At 54.8% G+C, this 15,546-nt stretch overlaps 1 protein-coding gene and 1 long non-coding RNA gene across 3 annotated transcripts in view; one reads left to right on the top strand and one right to left on the bottom strand.

Moving 5' to 3' along the window:
* Nucleotides 1–15,546, top strand: part of TP73 (tumor protein p73) — an 82,108-nt gene that overhangs the window by 32,344 nt on the left and 34,218 nt on the right. The window lies entirely within an intron of this gene.
* LOC119619345 (uncharacterized) lies at nucleotides 6,902–10,547 on the bottom strand. Its single transcript, XR_005235750.2, has 4 exons — nucleotides 10,265–10,547; nucleotides 10,007–10,158; nucleotides 9,740–9,795; nucleotides 6,902–8,779 (listed from the first exon to the last, which is right to left on the bottom strand). It is a non-coding gene; the product is annotated as an uncharacterized lncRNA (long non-coding RNA).

Below are 15,546 nucleotides of genomic sequence, written 5' to 3'. Positions count from 1 at the left end.
CTGAGGTGTTACATGGACCACTGGTATAAGAAGGGCCACTTTTCCCTTGCTGAAGGTGGACAGGATTTTTTCTTTTTTTTTTTAATTCAAGTAGCCTAAATGACACAAGACCAGTATCTACATTTATTTTCACATAGTCTTAATTCATGATAAATGTACTTATTTTTGCCATATAATCTCTTTTTTAATTAAGAGAACCACATCCTATTTTTAATTTATTATTATTAATGACAGCACAGGCATCAAATTTTAAGGTGACTTGTTTGGGCACCTACTTTTTTCGTTTTGTTTTGGCTAACGCTTTAATCGTATCATTCAAGAGGCCCCACCAGTCTTCAGTTCTTAATCTTATTTTAAAAACTGTGATCATGGGAGGCTCAGATGGGGCATAACATACATCGGGTTGGTCATTTCCTGGGCTACATACCCTGTATAGAATAACATTATACAAACAAGTTCTTTTTAGAGTTCCAGTACACCTATAATGACCATAAAATAATAGGACCATCGCAACTTTTTGTCCTACTTCAGTGACTTGATGTATACACTGCGAGCAGCCCTCTGTCTGAGGAAGGTCAGTTGAAGTCCTTACTCTACAAGTCCAAATTTTAAGGAAAACGAGTCCCGCAATGAGTTTCCTCATGCTTCAGCCGTGCGTGGAACAGTCAGCTTCCGGGTGTGACTGGGGCAGGGTTTGTCGTCTTCTTCAGAGTCACTTTGCAGGAGTTGGAAAAGCTGCTTCTATCCACGTATAGCTCCCAGTCTACTGATGTTTCAGGATGGCCTCGGAGGTTGGGCCCACTAGTTTAAACTGAGTCCAACACCTCTACATAGTTATGTTTAACTGGGCTCTCTGATATCGGGAGCAAGGTGGCGGGGTTTAGGTTGTTGTGAACTCCAATGGTTATGGGGGGATTTTTCACAGAGCAAGCTTTGGTATCTAGTTAGTCTAGCATTCGTTAGCTAATGATGTCTTTTGGTAGTTGTTAAAGTCACCACAGCATGGGGGCACTTTATGTTTAGGTTTTGCCTGAGAGTTAGCTTATCTGCTTCTTGTGCTAACAGGGCTGTTGCTGCCAGGGTCGTTAGACATGGGGGCCAGCCTTTGGAAACCCCATCTAGTTGTTTTGAGAGATAGGCCACTGGCCTTGGCCAGGGCCCTACAGTCTGGGTTAAAACTCCAACTGCCTTTTTTTTTTTTTTTTTTTTTTTTTTGACATATAGGGTGTAAAGGGTTTTGTCAGGTCAGGTAGCCCCAGGGCTGGGGCCGACATGAGTTTTTCTTTAACTCATGAAAAGCTTGTTGCTGTTGGTTGTAATAGATGTAGTTTTTCTAATCTACATTTTTATTAACTGTCACCCACTAAAATATTGACTTAAATCCTGTAGCTATTTGATTTCAAGCTTTAAAATGATCTAGTATTCCTTGCGGGGCTCCAATTGCATCTAAATAGATGTGAGAGTTGAAAGACCCATAAGGGGCTTCTCTCGTTTTATGATGTCTTATTTTTTCTCCTTCTGGTTGATGAAATGCCAGGGTGAAAGGGATAGCCAAATGGACTAAAGCACAAGTGCCACTCCAGTTATTCGGCAGAGTGCCCAGTAAAGGTCCACCACAACACCACCACACATCTGCTCGGGGATGAACAAGGGCTGACTGATTGATAAGCTCTTGATAAGCTCACTGCATCCTTTCAGGTCTCCAAGGAGTGCTAAGTCTCCTCCCTGTTGTGAGAGACATGAAGTGAACTTAGTGTTGGGAGACAGAGGCTGGATGGCCTTTGGGGGCTGACCTGCAGGGTGCTGGACTTCAGGATGTAGCAGAGAGAGCTTGGCATGACTTATTATTCCAGGCTGTAGAATCCTGGAAAAGAGCTACCATGCAGCCTACACCTGGTCGACTGAAGGACCACCTTAGTGGAAGGAGGACAATCTGGGCCTCTGGCCTGCCATATGCACCAGCATAACAATTGCTTTTGTTTAACATGCAGATGGAATATTTGATCCATTTTAACCAGGCATTTGCATCTTGGTATCCTGTCTTAGTTGCTAAAGTTTGTTTTAAGTCTTTAACTTCTATGATCCTCTGGTAAAATGAATATATGGTTTTAGGAAATTACAAAAAACAGTTGGGGCAGTCCATCCTTTCTCTTTAGTGGTCCACAGAATGTTGTACCAACTATGGCATGAAACTTCTACATCGGGGGACAAGACTCCTGGTTAGCACTGGGGTCTTTATCGAAATCTCCTGGATTAAACAGTCCTAGTTCACTAATGCCTAGTCTGAAGAGAGTCAGGAGGCACAGAAGTACTTTTCTGAAGTAGAAAGCTGTCTTTGACTTGGCAGGTCCTCACAGGATATAACAAAGCAAGCATTAAATGCAATAGTTTGAGGCAAAATTGACTTGGTATGTTAATAACTAGATGGTCAGCAATAGAACGAGGAAAGAAGAAAGAGTAATAGAATAGATGAAAAGAGTTAGATTTTTCTTAGCTTTAGTTTGGTAGGGTTTTCCCCAGGACTATGACCCACGACTCTGAAGGGGGTGGCGCTTTCTCGACTCGGGTGTGATGAGTCCATCCTTTTGTGCTATACGAACAGCAGTCTTGGTGGTTAGCAGCACAAGGTAGGGCCCTTCCCCAGGCTGGCTCGAGATTTTCTTCTACCTTTCAATGAGAATATGATCTTCAGGCTCATGCTGATTTACCGGAAATTCTAGGAGTGGTATATGTGCTAAAAGACTTTTAGTTTTGAGGGAAAGTGGAAGATAAACCAAGTATATAATTTCTAAGAAATTGACTGTTTGTTTTAAATGTGGAGACCTTGGCAGTGGACTTTATAGTCCTTAGTGCCTTTTTACTGAGAAATCTCCTTTAGCACCTATTTTTGTTAATTTTTAGACCAAAGAAAGCTAAACACTATTTTATATTTAATAATGCTTTTTGTTTGATTTTTATACCAGATAAGTTAAATTTTATCTTTATATTAGTTTGTTATTAATGTTAAACCTAATTTTAATAAAACCTTTTAGACATATTTATCTAATTTTTAATGTCTGACCATAAGGTAAGATTTTATAGACTCTTTTTAACCTTTTATAGTTTTTGCTAAAGAGCAGGTTGGTACTTTAAGAAAAACCTGCTATGCTTTTATTTTAATGTCCAGTTTACAGAAAAACTGGATGATACTTCTTTAATTTAAGCAATGTTTACACACATAATTTTTTTCCAGTTAACATTTTAAAACTTGATTAAACCTTTAAAACAAAATATACATATTTTTAACCTTTCAATGTAGGTAAAAATGTATATTCTTATGCCTCCTTATAATTCTTTTACCAAAGGTATATTTTACTTTTCTTATATATCTTGCACATAAACTGTTTTTTTTTTAAGTTTTACATTCAGGAGGCCTAGTTACTTTTAAATTATACAACATTTCTTGCATAAATTCTTTTTTAACACACTTTTTTTAATAACTTTTGTTTTTGTTTCACAACTTTTACAGGCAATTTTTCGACATGCCTTAACTTTCTGACTTATTACAAACATTTCTTTCTTTAAACAACCAGTTAATTTATTTTATTTCAGGACAAGAATTTACCATATAACACTCTTTTTATATAAGTTCCACCCCCCCCCCCCCCGGCTTTTTTTTCGAAGACGATAACCATTCTTTTCCAAAGCGAACTTTTTTTTATGTCTGTGGACTAGACTGTCTAAGGCCACAAAAATAGAAGTTACTATAATACATGTTACACTGTTAACTTTTAGCAAACTTTACTTTTGTTGAAAACCTTGTAAGTTGGGGATTTTAATTATCCTTTGCTATTAGTAAGACCTTGTTTTGTCCAAATTAACTTAGAATTGGTATAGATGACTTTTTTTTTTTCTTCACTACTTGTATATCTCTTTCTTCTTTTTCCTCTTTGACTTCGTCTCTCTCTTTGACTTCCCTTTTGCCTCTGTCTCTTCCTCTCTCTCTCTGCCTCTCTTTCTGTCTCTCTCCCTCCTTGACTCCTTCTTTGTCTGTCTCTTCCTCTCTGTCTCTTTCTTTTTCTCTTTGCCTCTTTTTCTCTCTGTCTCTTTCTTTTCTCTCTCTCTGCTGGTCTTTCCTTGCCTTTGCCAGCTGCTTATGCTGCTGTTCTCTCAACCACTGTGTGTTGGGGGCGGTGGGTCGAAAACCAGCTGTAACCAAGTGTCTATATACAGGAGCTGGTCTGGATGCCCTGGCTTGCAGGTTACCTTGTGCCATACCTTTGAAACAAGGGACCTGTCCAGGTTTCCTTCTAATGACCAACCTACCTCTAATGCTGGCCAGTCTATCTTACACAAAGTTTTAAGTTTTCTTGGTGTCGTAGTACTCCATAGTCTCTTAAATCCGTTTTTGAAATTTTTCAACATAGTTCCTAGTAGGGTGGGCTTATTTGTGCGTGACCCATGCTTCTTCAAGACAAAACACCACGTTCACACCACACACACACCACACACACCCTGCAAAACAAGGAACAGGTAAAAAGGGCACATGCACACTTTTGCAGTTTATACTAAACCGAAATCAAAACCAAAATCAGAATATTCAGAAATCCAAGCCAGGTCAAAACCAAAACCAAAACATCAAACAATCCAAGTCAAGTCAAAAACAAAAACCAAAGTGCTGGTACAGGCACACGGTGGGCGATCAGACCACACTTCCACTCAAATGGAGTAGGCAAGTTCCCAAAACCAATCCTGTCAAGCAATTCAAACCAAGTCAAAACCAAAACCAAAACCAAAGTGCCGATAAAGGCACGCCGTGGGTGATCAGGCCATGCTTCCACCCAAATGGAGTGGGCAACTTCTCAAGACTGGCCTTACCATATTTCAGATGTCCAGATTCCAAGTACCAGTTCTTTCCCGGTGTTCAGCCACTGCGTTGATCCTCCACGGAGGCCTGCCACACACTGCTCTGGGGAGGTGTCCCACCAGGGCAAATGCCTACCTGGGAGCACGCTTAGGATCTGTGTTGCTCGGGTTGGTCGGAGTCCCCCCCACAGGGATGTTCCACAGGGCAGACTTAAGCTGCCGAAGGAGCTGCCTCGACCATCCGCCAATCACCTCACTTCCCAGTCAGGTAACCAAGAAATGTAGCAGGACAAGCCACAGACAAAACTCCTCAGACACCGAGTTAAAGAAGGAAGAGGTTTATTCAACTGGGAGCATCAGCAGGACTCCTGTCTCAAAAGCCGAACTCCTCGAGGAAGCAATTTCTGTCCCTTTTAAGAGCTCACAGCTCTGAGGGGGTCTGCGTGAGAGGGTTGTGATCGATTGAGCAAGAGCGAGTACGTGGCAGGGGCTGCGAGCATCAGTGGTCACAGTGAAACAGAACAGACTGGGAAGTTTTACAATGTCTTTCTATAATCTGTAGATAATATCAGTTGCTAGGTCAGGGGTCGAATTTTAACTACCAGGCTTAGGTCAGGCAGGCCCAGGCCTGGTTTCTGGTCTGGTTCTTTGGTTTCGGGTCTGGTTCCTAGGCGCCGGGCTACCTGACTTTAGTTTCGCTTTTCTTTTTTTTTACTGAGTGTAAAACAATATGAGAGGGTCTGTCTCTCTTCTCTCAGCAGGAGCCCAGAGCAGAGAGTCCTTCGGGAGGTGGCATAGCCTCTGGGGTGCCAGGTGCTGGATGCTGGCTCTGCCCAACCCTGTGGGCCTCGGACAACACTCCTGCCACGCTGGTCCCTGCAGAGGAGGCTGAGTTTAGGCAGTTCAGGAGAGTGGGGCATGGACAAGAGCAGTCGAACCCTCAGTGGGCCTTAGAGGAGTCCCAGGCCACAGACTTACTGGGGAGACTGTGAACTCTGTGTGGCCACAGCAGGAAGCAGACCCCGTGGTCACTGTGGCCATCTGACTGAGATGGCCCAGAAAGTCCAGGAGGCTGAGGCGGGTGTGACTGGGGGCTCCGAGGCCAGATTCGCTGAGCTCAGGACCCACCCCTTCCCTTCTGAGCTGGGCAACCCTTAAAGAATGACGTAGCCCTCTGGGCCTCAGTTTCCTGTCTACAAATGGCGCTACTGAGAGGCTCCAAGTCACCCACCGGTTTGAGGATGTCCAGTGGTGCCGGGCCCATCGGGAGCATGTGACAAACGCTAGGTGTGAGGGTGAGGGCAGGGAAGGCCCTGTGTTTAAGAAAGCTACTCCCTTGGAGACCAGAACAGCAGAGCCAGGAGGGCCTAGGATAGGATCTGGGACCAGGGCCTGCTGCCCTTGCCCGGCACGGTTCCTGCCTAAGCTGTTCTGTGCCTTAGGCTCTGGCTGTCCCTGAAGACCCTACGTGGCTCACAGGGACCTCACTCTACAACAGGTCCCCCTTCTGCAAGAGGAGAGCAGGGGGAAGCCGGTGGCCCCGGCCTCCCCGTGGGCTGGGGAGGGCGGGCCGAGGAGCCACAGCTAAAACTGGCCCAGCCCCTGCCCTCTCAGTGTCCCGGCTGGTTCCCTGAGTGAGGAAGACTTGATGTAGTTCTGGATGCCACGTGGGTGGGGCCTCCCCTGGCCACCCCCACACCGTCTGGGAAGAGCTGCAGAGGATGAAGCTCTCTCCTGTGCTCACAGGGTGGGAGGAGGCAGTGTGGGCATGACTGTGGGAGCGGGGGTCCTCATCCTCACCCGGACCCACCCGAGGAGTCTCTGCAGTGCTGGGTCTAGGCTTGGGGGCGAATCCCTGCCCCTCTGAGCGCCAGCGTCCCCTCGGACAAAACCAGCGCAGGGCAATGAGAGACCTGTGGCCCCTGCTGGCTCTCAGGATGCTTCACAAGGAGGGAGGACACAGGAGGGGAGAAAAGAGGAGGGAGGCAGGTGTCTCCTCCCTCCCCTCCCCTTCACTCTTCTCCCCTCCCCTCCCCTCTCCTCCCTAGAGCCTCCTCCAGGCCTGGCCCCTCCCCCGTGCCCCTTCCCGCCTCTCCTGGCGCCTTTCTCTGGTGACAGCTGTTGTGGGCAGGTGGGCCACAGAGCAGGGTCTACAGCTGGTGGGGCAGAAGGCGGGCCGATCTATCCCCGGGGCCCCGGGAACCAGCAGTAGGACAGACGCCTGGGGTCAGACCCTTCGGACACTTGGAGGCTTGAGACCCCAGAGGTCACCCCAGATAGGCCTTGGTGACTTTAGGGAGAGGCATTCCCCCCATGCGCAGGAGAAGGAAGAGCACGGGCCCTGTGCGCGTGTGGCCCCCAGGAAGGGGCAGGTGGACAGAGGGAGAAGGACACCCCTCCCTTCCAAGGGGGATCTGTAGCCAGAGGAAGGGTGGGGTCAGGCGTGGGAGTAGGGAGGGGGCTCAGCTCGCCAGGGTCAGCTCTGAGACCCCAGCCCACCCATTACCCCCTCACAGAGAGCCCCCACGCAGCTTTCCTTCGGTGAGCTTTCATGACAAAGCACTTTGGGTCTGCGCAGAAGTGGGACCCCCCTACACCGGGGTCTCAGAGCCTGGAAGCTTCCACGGCCTCTTCCGTGGGTGGGATGAAGCCAGCTGCCCAGGGGACGCTGTTCTACGAGTTTGGCCTTGAACTGACACATCGCAGGCACCAGAAAACAAAGTCCCCCATCCCTTCTGGCACGGATGCGGTACCTGGAGAGTACCGTGGGCTGCGGCAGCGTGGCTCCCCACCTGTCCTGCGGCCCAGGGTCCCGCGGAAACAGCGGGGCAGAATCCCTAGTGAGTCAGAAGCAGAATGAAAGCGGAATGGAGGATCCAGCTGGGAGGGAACCTAGAGGAGGCGCTAAGGGCCAAGCCAAGGGAGGGTGGCCCCAGGTCCCCTGTCCCTGTCGTCTGCAAGGCTGGGCCTTGGGAACATTTGCAGAAAGCTGGGTGCTCCTCGGGGGCAGAGGCCAGTGGTTTGGGGTGCTTTCGAGTTGGAAACATGTAGCTCAGCCACGCTGTGACCACTGCAGCCCAGACGGTGAGGGTGGGGAGATGCGGGGTCTCAGGCACGGTGCCCTGGGCATGGGTGGGGCTCCTGCTGAAGGCAGCCAGGCCGTCTTCCCTCCTCATGTCCTTCCCCTTGGCACTCTCCTTTTGCCTATTTATAAAACCATTCGTCTGGTCCTGCGCACGGGACTGGCCTGAGTCTCCTTTTCAATCCATCGTTCCCTGTGGCAGCTGAGGGCACTGCCTGCAGAGGCTGGGACTGTGCCCCGTGGGTGGGGAGCGGAACCCAGGCCCCGCCTCCGCCCGGCTCTGAGTGTCTCTCCATCCCTGGGGAGCCCACCCCGAACCCAAGAAGGGTCCCAGGCTCAGAAGCAGAAGATACCCCCACCCCCAGGGCATCTCCCATCCCAGCAGGAGTCTCCGGGGGCTCGCCCTGGGCTCTCCTGCAAGGAGGCTGCTGCTTTCCCCAGAACCTCCAGCCTGGGCCCCAGCCGATCCCCTGCAGGGGCCTTCCCAGAGACGCCCTTCCTGAACCTGGTCTACCAAACAAAACTGTCTTTTTCTCGATTCTCTCCTCCTGAGTGCTGCCGCCTTGCCTGTTGGGGGCTGAGATCCTCGGCCACAGGAAGAGGTGGGCGTCCAAGACTCGCCCGCTGCTGGGCTCTCCAGGCCCCAGCCCCTTGGGGCACAGTACCCGGAATCGTCCTTTCGTCCTCAGCCCGGCCTGCTGGTGGGGCAGGGCGGGTCCTCAGGGCTCCTCAGGCAGCTGCAGTCCAAGCCTCCCCTGCCCTCCTCCAGCTCTCTCCGGTCTCCTAGAGGTGGGGGTGGGGAGCGATGGAGGCCCCTGCGGCTATCGCTGGGGACGACAGGGAGGAAGGAAGCTGGGGAGATGGAGATAAGAGAAAGGAGGCAGGTGATTTGGGAATTTGGCAGGAAAGGTTGGAAGGAAAGGGTCTCCGCATGGATTTCTCAGCCCGCGTGGGAGCCATGGCGCCCTGGGGACTGGAAGTGCGAGTCCGCAGGCCCCAGTCCCCGGGTTTGTCTGGGCATGGATGCCCTGCTTACTTCCAGGGGGACTCGGGCCCCTCTGCCAGGGGCAACTTTGTACCAAAGACAGCTGAAATACAATGGAAATTCAGACAGCCTGACAGGGAGTGGCAGTCACCTTAAAGGCCCCACTAGTCGGGTGTGGGGCACCACTGCAGAGCCACTGCACCTCACTGGCTGTGCCAAGGCCGTCCACGCCCACAGTGGGCCCCACAGCCGGGCTTTTCTTTGGCAGCAGTGGCTTGTCCCTGTTTCCTAGGGGCTTGACCAGTGCCAGGGTGGGCTCCAAACACACGGCTCTGGGCTCTTAGACTCACCCCTGCTTTGGGCAGGCGGTGGAAGGCAGGCCCCACAAGGGCTGCTCACTCCTGTCACCTGTGTCCCTCGGGGGTCTAGGGTTGCAGCCTCCTGAGAGCCCCTCCTCTCCATGCAGGCCTTGGACTGTCCCGGCGGACCACCGAGTTCCCCATGCAGGGGGGAGATGCGCCCCACCTGGGTCGCCAAGGGAGGTGACACCATCTCTCCCCCTTGGGGTAGCCCAGCCTTGCCTACCATGATCTCCAGGGCCAGGGCTCAGCCCTCATGCCTGGGAACAGAGGCTGCTTTGCTGGGTGAGGGCCTGGGGCCCCCCGAGCCTTCCCCAGGCAGGCAGCATCTCGGAAGGAGCCCTGGTGGGTTTAATTATGGAGCCGGCGCTGACCGGCGTCCTCGCCCTCCCCGCGCAGCCTCCTTGGTGCGGTCCAACACATCACTGGGCAAGCTGAGGCCTGCCCCGGACTTGGATGAATACTCACGAGGAATAAAGGGGTGGGCCGCGGGTTTTGTTGTTGGATTCAGCCAGTTGACAGAACTGAGGAGATGGGAAAAGCGAAAATGCCAACAAACGGCCCGCATGTTCCCGAGCATCCTCGGCTCCCGCCTCCCTAGCTGCCGAGTCTCTCCCCCTCGGTCCACGCTGCCGGGCGGCCACGACCCTGACCCTTCCCCTCGGGCCGCCCAGACCCATGCCTCGTCCCACGGGACACCAGTTCCCCGGCGTGTGCAGACCCCCCGGCGCCTACCATGCTGTACGTCGGTGACCCCGCACGGCACCTCGCCACGGTAGGTGTGACGTGCCCTTCACAGGACCTCTTCAGGGACTTTGCAGGGGATTTTGCTGCGGTGGGGTGTTCAAAGGGGCATCCTTCTGCCTGCCTTCCTGGCCCGGTGTCTGCTGCCGGTTGGGGAGAGCAGAGGTAGGAAGGGAGGCGTTGAGGGGCTAGAGGCAGGTCCCAGGCATGGAGGCAGGGAAGATTCGGGCTCCAACAGCCTGTGCCCACCTGCTGGGCAGGGACCCACAGCTAGGGAGAGGAGGCCGGGTCTGTGCCGATGGGGCTGCTGATGCTTCTGCCTTGTGCTTGGGGGTCTCTGATGCTCCTTGGCTTCGGTCCGGGCTCAGAGCTTCCGAGCTGCGCTGCTCTGCTGCAGCCGCCAGGAGCTCAGTGCGCCCTGGAAGTCACCTTTCTCCTGGGCTTGGGTGTGAGGCTGCCCCACCCTCACCTGGGAATGTGCTCATTTGACAGCAGTGGCAGACGGGGCTTCTTGTCAGCCTCACGGACTCTTCTCCGCGTGGGTCTGAGCTGCAGGGCCAGGACCTGTGGCAAACTGGGCTCGAGGCCTCTCACGCGCCGTCCCCCGTGCAGTGGGCAGCTGGCCTGGCAGAGGGGAGGGAAGGGCCTGCAGCTTGTGGTTGGCCCCTGCAGCCTGAGCCCTGGGGACCTGGCCTCACTTCCAGATTTGCCAGGTCCCTGCTGCCAGGCAGGCACCAGCTGCTAATTGAGAAGGTGGAAGGCTGGGTACAGCTGCTCCATGCAGGGCCGCTCCTCCTCCCAGGGAAGCAGACAGCTGGGGCCGTGGGGACCTCTGCCACATGGGAAACTCAGCCATGGGCGGGGGACAGTGGGCGGGCAGGCAGAGTCCAAGTGCCCCCAAGCTCTGCTGGCACCAGGATGCAGAGGCACAAAGATCTAGGGACGGAGGCCTTTGGAGCCGTGGGCTCCAGGCAGTGTGACCAGGGTGTGTGTGACAGCAATGTGTGTGAGTGTGCACACCAGTGTGCATGCGGCAGGTGGGTATTGGTGTGCGTGCATGTGTGTGTCTCAGTGTGGATGTGCATGCAATACGCAGGTGAGGATATGTGCAGATGTGTGTGTGTTATGGGTGTGTGTACAGGCTGGGGGGTGTGTGTGTGTGTGTACACTTGTTTGCATATGTGTTGTGGTGTGTGTTCGTGTGTGCGGATTGGTACTGCAGGGGTGATTGTGTGATTTAGGTGGGTAGGTGCTCATGTGTTTCTGTGTGTGTGTTGTGATGGGTACATGTATGTTCGTGCCTGTGGCTGTGTGTTCCCAGGCAAGGCTTTGAGAAGAGAGGCAATGTGTGTGTGGCCCAGAGGGTGGGTGAGGGTGTGGGTGACCCAGCTCCACAGCATGCCCGGATGCTGGCTCCATGCATGCGAGTCTGGTGGCACCATGGCCTCTCCACCTGCCTGTGTGATCTTTTTATCTGAAACCCAGAGCTGGGACTGCAGCCCAGAGCAGGCAACGGCTACATCGGGCATGGGGTGTCCCTCTCTCCCTTGTCTGGCTGTCACCCACTTGTTCACTGATATGTGTATCCACCAACACATTGCTATTAGAAACACACAGCAGGCCTGGGGCTCCTGGGGGGGCAGACTTGTACCCCCAGACTCTTGATTCAGGAGGTGTGTGAGCTGGGAGGGGCTGTCTCCTGGCTGCTGGACCACCTGGAACAGCCTCGGGTGGAGAGGCCAGTGTCACTGCCTGGCCAGCCGAGAAGCCTGGGGACCTGGGGGGACTCTGGTACAATCTTTTCCCTTGAATGGAGCAGATGTCGCCATGTGACTCACTCTCTGGGGGACTCCACCAAGGTTGAGTATGCGGCCACGCAGACTCCATTCCCGGGAGGGGTGGGGAGGTGGAACCCTGCTGCACTGGCCTGCAGATCTTCTCTGCCTGCAGGAGCTGCTGGTGTCCACTCGGCTGCTGCTGCCCAGTGCCCTGGGCGTCAGCAATGGCCAGCTGTGCCATCACTGTGTTTCTTTTTAGACTGAGGACTACTGTGGTTCGTTTGTTCATTTGTTGATCTGTCCCATCAGCAAGTGTCAACTGGGCACCTTTGTGTGTGAGGCTGAGTGCCAGGAGCAGGTGGAGGCAGTACCCAGAGCCAGCCGTATCTCCAACACCTCTTCCTTCTCGGGGGAGGCAGGCTAGGCGGGGCCATCCTAATGGGCTGGGTGGTGACTCAGTTTCCCTGTTTCTGTGCCAGAGAGAGTATTCATGACCTCATCGTACTGCAGGAACATGTTTTGAGAGAGAAAATGGTATTCTGCCCAAAGGGTTTTAAACCCAAAGTGAGCGGATAGAGTTGTATTGGAGTTGGTGGTTTTGTGCGGCCCTGGTCATTCCTATCAAAGTACAGCGGCTGCTCTGGAGCCCGCTGGGCCAGCCTGGCCCTGGGAAGAGGCGTCTGGGTTGCAGGACACTATCTGAGCCCTCAACTGGTCCCACCAATTGCCCCCAACCTGGCACAGGATTCCAGGTGTGGGCTCGGAGTCTGTCTCTCTGGCACCTGCAAGCTGAGTCTTTGGACAGTGACACCTCTTTCTGAGCCTCAATCTCCTCTGTGATTGGGACAGAGTTGACCATAGCCGCTCGGCTATGGGGACCAATGGGAGCCACTGGTTACTTGCTGCAGATGGGGGTGCAGGGAGGCCTGGCCTGGAGAGCTGCAGCCTCAGCCCCTCCTCCCGCAATCGCAGCCATGCAGCCTCAGCCCCTCCTCCCGCAATCCCAGCCATGCTCTTCACTTGCTTTCCACACCGTCCTTCCGCATGGGGGACTGGATAATCCCATGGTGGCTCTGGCCAAACAAGGCCACGTTCTGAGTCTGCGGCTCCCACACACTGGGGTTGATCAATGCCCAACCCTGAGGTGGACACAGAGACGTTGCCCACTTCTCCTGCCTGTAGCAAGGAAGGAGCCAACAGCTGGACGCGTGGGGCCCCTCTAGAGGAGGCTGAGCGCTGAAGACGTCGGAGCTGGGCGCTGTCCACCCACACCTGGGAGTCTCCCTGACTTCCCAGATTTCCAGCTCATGGCCCCTTGCCCCCCACTTCCACCTGGGGCCTCTATTCTTCTGCTTTAGGGTCTCAGGAGGTTAGCCGGGGTGATGGGAGACACCCCTGGCTCTCCTGCACCCTCTGTATGGAGGGGCTCCAGCCTGTCTCGCTGCAGCGCCTGGGCTGTCCACCCTTGGACTCGGCCTGTTCTCACCCTGCCCCTCCGCATGGCGGGCATCCATCCGTTGCGGGAACGTGGCCGCCCCTGTGCCAAGGAGCAGCATGGACGGGTCCAGAGCTTTGGACCCCCTGTGTGCCCCATGGAGCCGGTGCCCGCTGTGTTCCTGCAGAAAGTGAAGCCTCTGGGCAGGACAGGGCCCTGGGGCCAGGGGAAGCCAATCAGTGCAGCAAAGTTACTAGGCGCCTACTGTGTACGTGGGGCTATGGAGTCGAGGGATGCAGCTGGCAGACGTTCTGGGAGGGCCCCCAGCTGCAGTGCTGGGGATAGACCACAGGGGGGCAGGGCCGAGGCCAGGAGCCGCTCACAAGCTGGGGCCATCCAGAGGAGGGGCAGCCCACTGGCCAGGTGGTGCAACGCTGTGGGATTCTGGGCAAGATTTGCTGGTGGGCTGGATATGAGGGGAGGGGTGGGGGGATCCCAAGTTTTCTGCCCTGAGATGGGCAGAACTGCAGCAGGGCAGGGGCCTGAGAAGTGTGACCACCTGGTGGCTCAGACCTGTGTGCGTCAGAGGAGGTGGTGGGTGGTGGTCAGGTGTAGGGTCGTGTTTGAAGGTGACCTTAGAGGAAGAACAGGGGAGGATTCCAGAAAGACGCTGAGGTTCTGTTTGCAGCCTTGCAGGGGGCTCTACTGCTCCCCAAGGCAGGAAAGGCTGGCAGGGTCCAGATGGGAGGTGGGTAAGGAGTTGGGGCCACACTTGCAGGAGCGGCCACGTGTACACTCAGTTGCTGTTGTGGGCAGGCAGGCTGTGGAGACGACCTCCAGGGAGTCCTGGGCATGGGTGCTTACAGTCAGGGCTCTGGGGGATCTGCACGGAGGCAGGGAGAGACAGCGGCTGGAGCCGAGCACTGGGCACTCCGATATCCGAGACACCGAGCAGAGGGGGAGATGCGGAGGGGCAGCCTGGAAGGCCAGGAGAGACCAGGCACGAGGGGCCAGCTGGGAGAACAGAAAAGGGACTGGGCTTGGCAACCCAGAGGCTGCTGAGTTCCCATGGTTGGAGAGGGCAGGGCCCGACTGGGAACGGCTCATGGGATTGCTGAGTGCAGCCTCAGCAGCCCCCGGCGTCCTCCCAAGAGAGAGCTGAGCATGGCCCAGGGAGCCCCCAGCATCCTCTCCAGGACTTGTGTCCTGGAAGACCCCAAGCAGCGGTGGGGCTCGGGCCACCTGGGGCCAGGGGAGGGACCAGTTGTCCTAGCTGGAGATCCAGGGATCAGAGGAGCCACCCTGCTCACCTGCCAGCTGTGCCTAGTGCACGCCCGCCTCCGGCCCCCCTGCCACCCTCCTCCAGCTGCTATTTCTGTCTCCGTCGTTCTATCCCCCATTGGGCCTCCCCGCAATCACCAGCCTAGTTGGACCTCAACTTGCTAGACCCAAACTGAACTCCTTATCTTCCCCTGATGGGGGACGGTGCCGCATCTCAGCTAGCTGGAAATCCACTCTCCCCTTTGCTCAGGCCAGAGCCCTGGAGGCACTCTCGACACACCTGAGGTCCTGTGAATCCTGCCTGCAAACATAGCCAGGGCCCCTGTGCGGCCCACCGCGCACCCCACCTCGCACCCGCGGCCCACCGCGCACCCCACCTCGCACCCGCGGCCCACCGCGCACCCGCAGCCCACCTCACACCCACTGCTCAGACACATCTCACAGTTGCTGCCTTTGCTGATACCCGCCCTGTGTTCTCAACACCAGAGCCAGAGGGAGCCCTTTGCAGACCCGCACGTCTCTGCTCAGTTCCGACCGCCTCTCCCACTGTCCTCCAGGGCTCCGACTCTCCCTGCACGGGCCCTCGGCCCTTCCTCTGGCTGCAGGCTCTCTGCCCTGCTGGTCCCCAGCCTGAAAACACTCCAGGCCCGCTCAGTACCTGGGGCAGATCTTTCCCTTCCTGCAGGACCGCCTTCACCTTTTCCTGAGCCCGTCCTTGCCTGGACGCCAGCCCTGGCCCCTGTGGCCAACTCTGTTTCCGAGACCACTTTTGATCCTGAGCCCCTGCACGTTCGCTGCCTGGTTTATTTATTGTTGTCAGCATGGAGGGCCGGGGCCGCATCTCGTGTCAGCTGCCGTCTCCCTGCACCTGCGAGGGTGCCAGGATGTCAAGCCTAGGAAATGGGTGTGAAGAGCTGACTTGCCTTTGTGGGAACTGACCGAGGCCAGCACACTGGGTGGGACCATCTGTCACTCCTGAGCCCACTAACTGGGGAGGGGACAGGCAGAGCAGGGCTGGGAGATTCCTGAGCAAGCAT

This window comes from Chlorocebus sabaeus, chromosome 20, assembly GCF_047675955.1.
Source record: "Chlorocebus sabaeus isolate Y175 chromosome 20, mChlSab1.0.hap1, whole genome shotgun sequence".
Lineage (NCBI taxonomy): Eukaryota > Metazoa > Chordata > Mammalia > Primates > Cercopithecidae > Chlorocebus > Chlorocebus sabaeus.
Note: the sequence above shows the minus strand (reverse complement) of the source record. Positions and strands in the feature narration are given on the sequence as shown.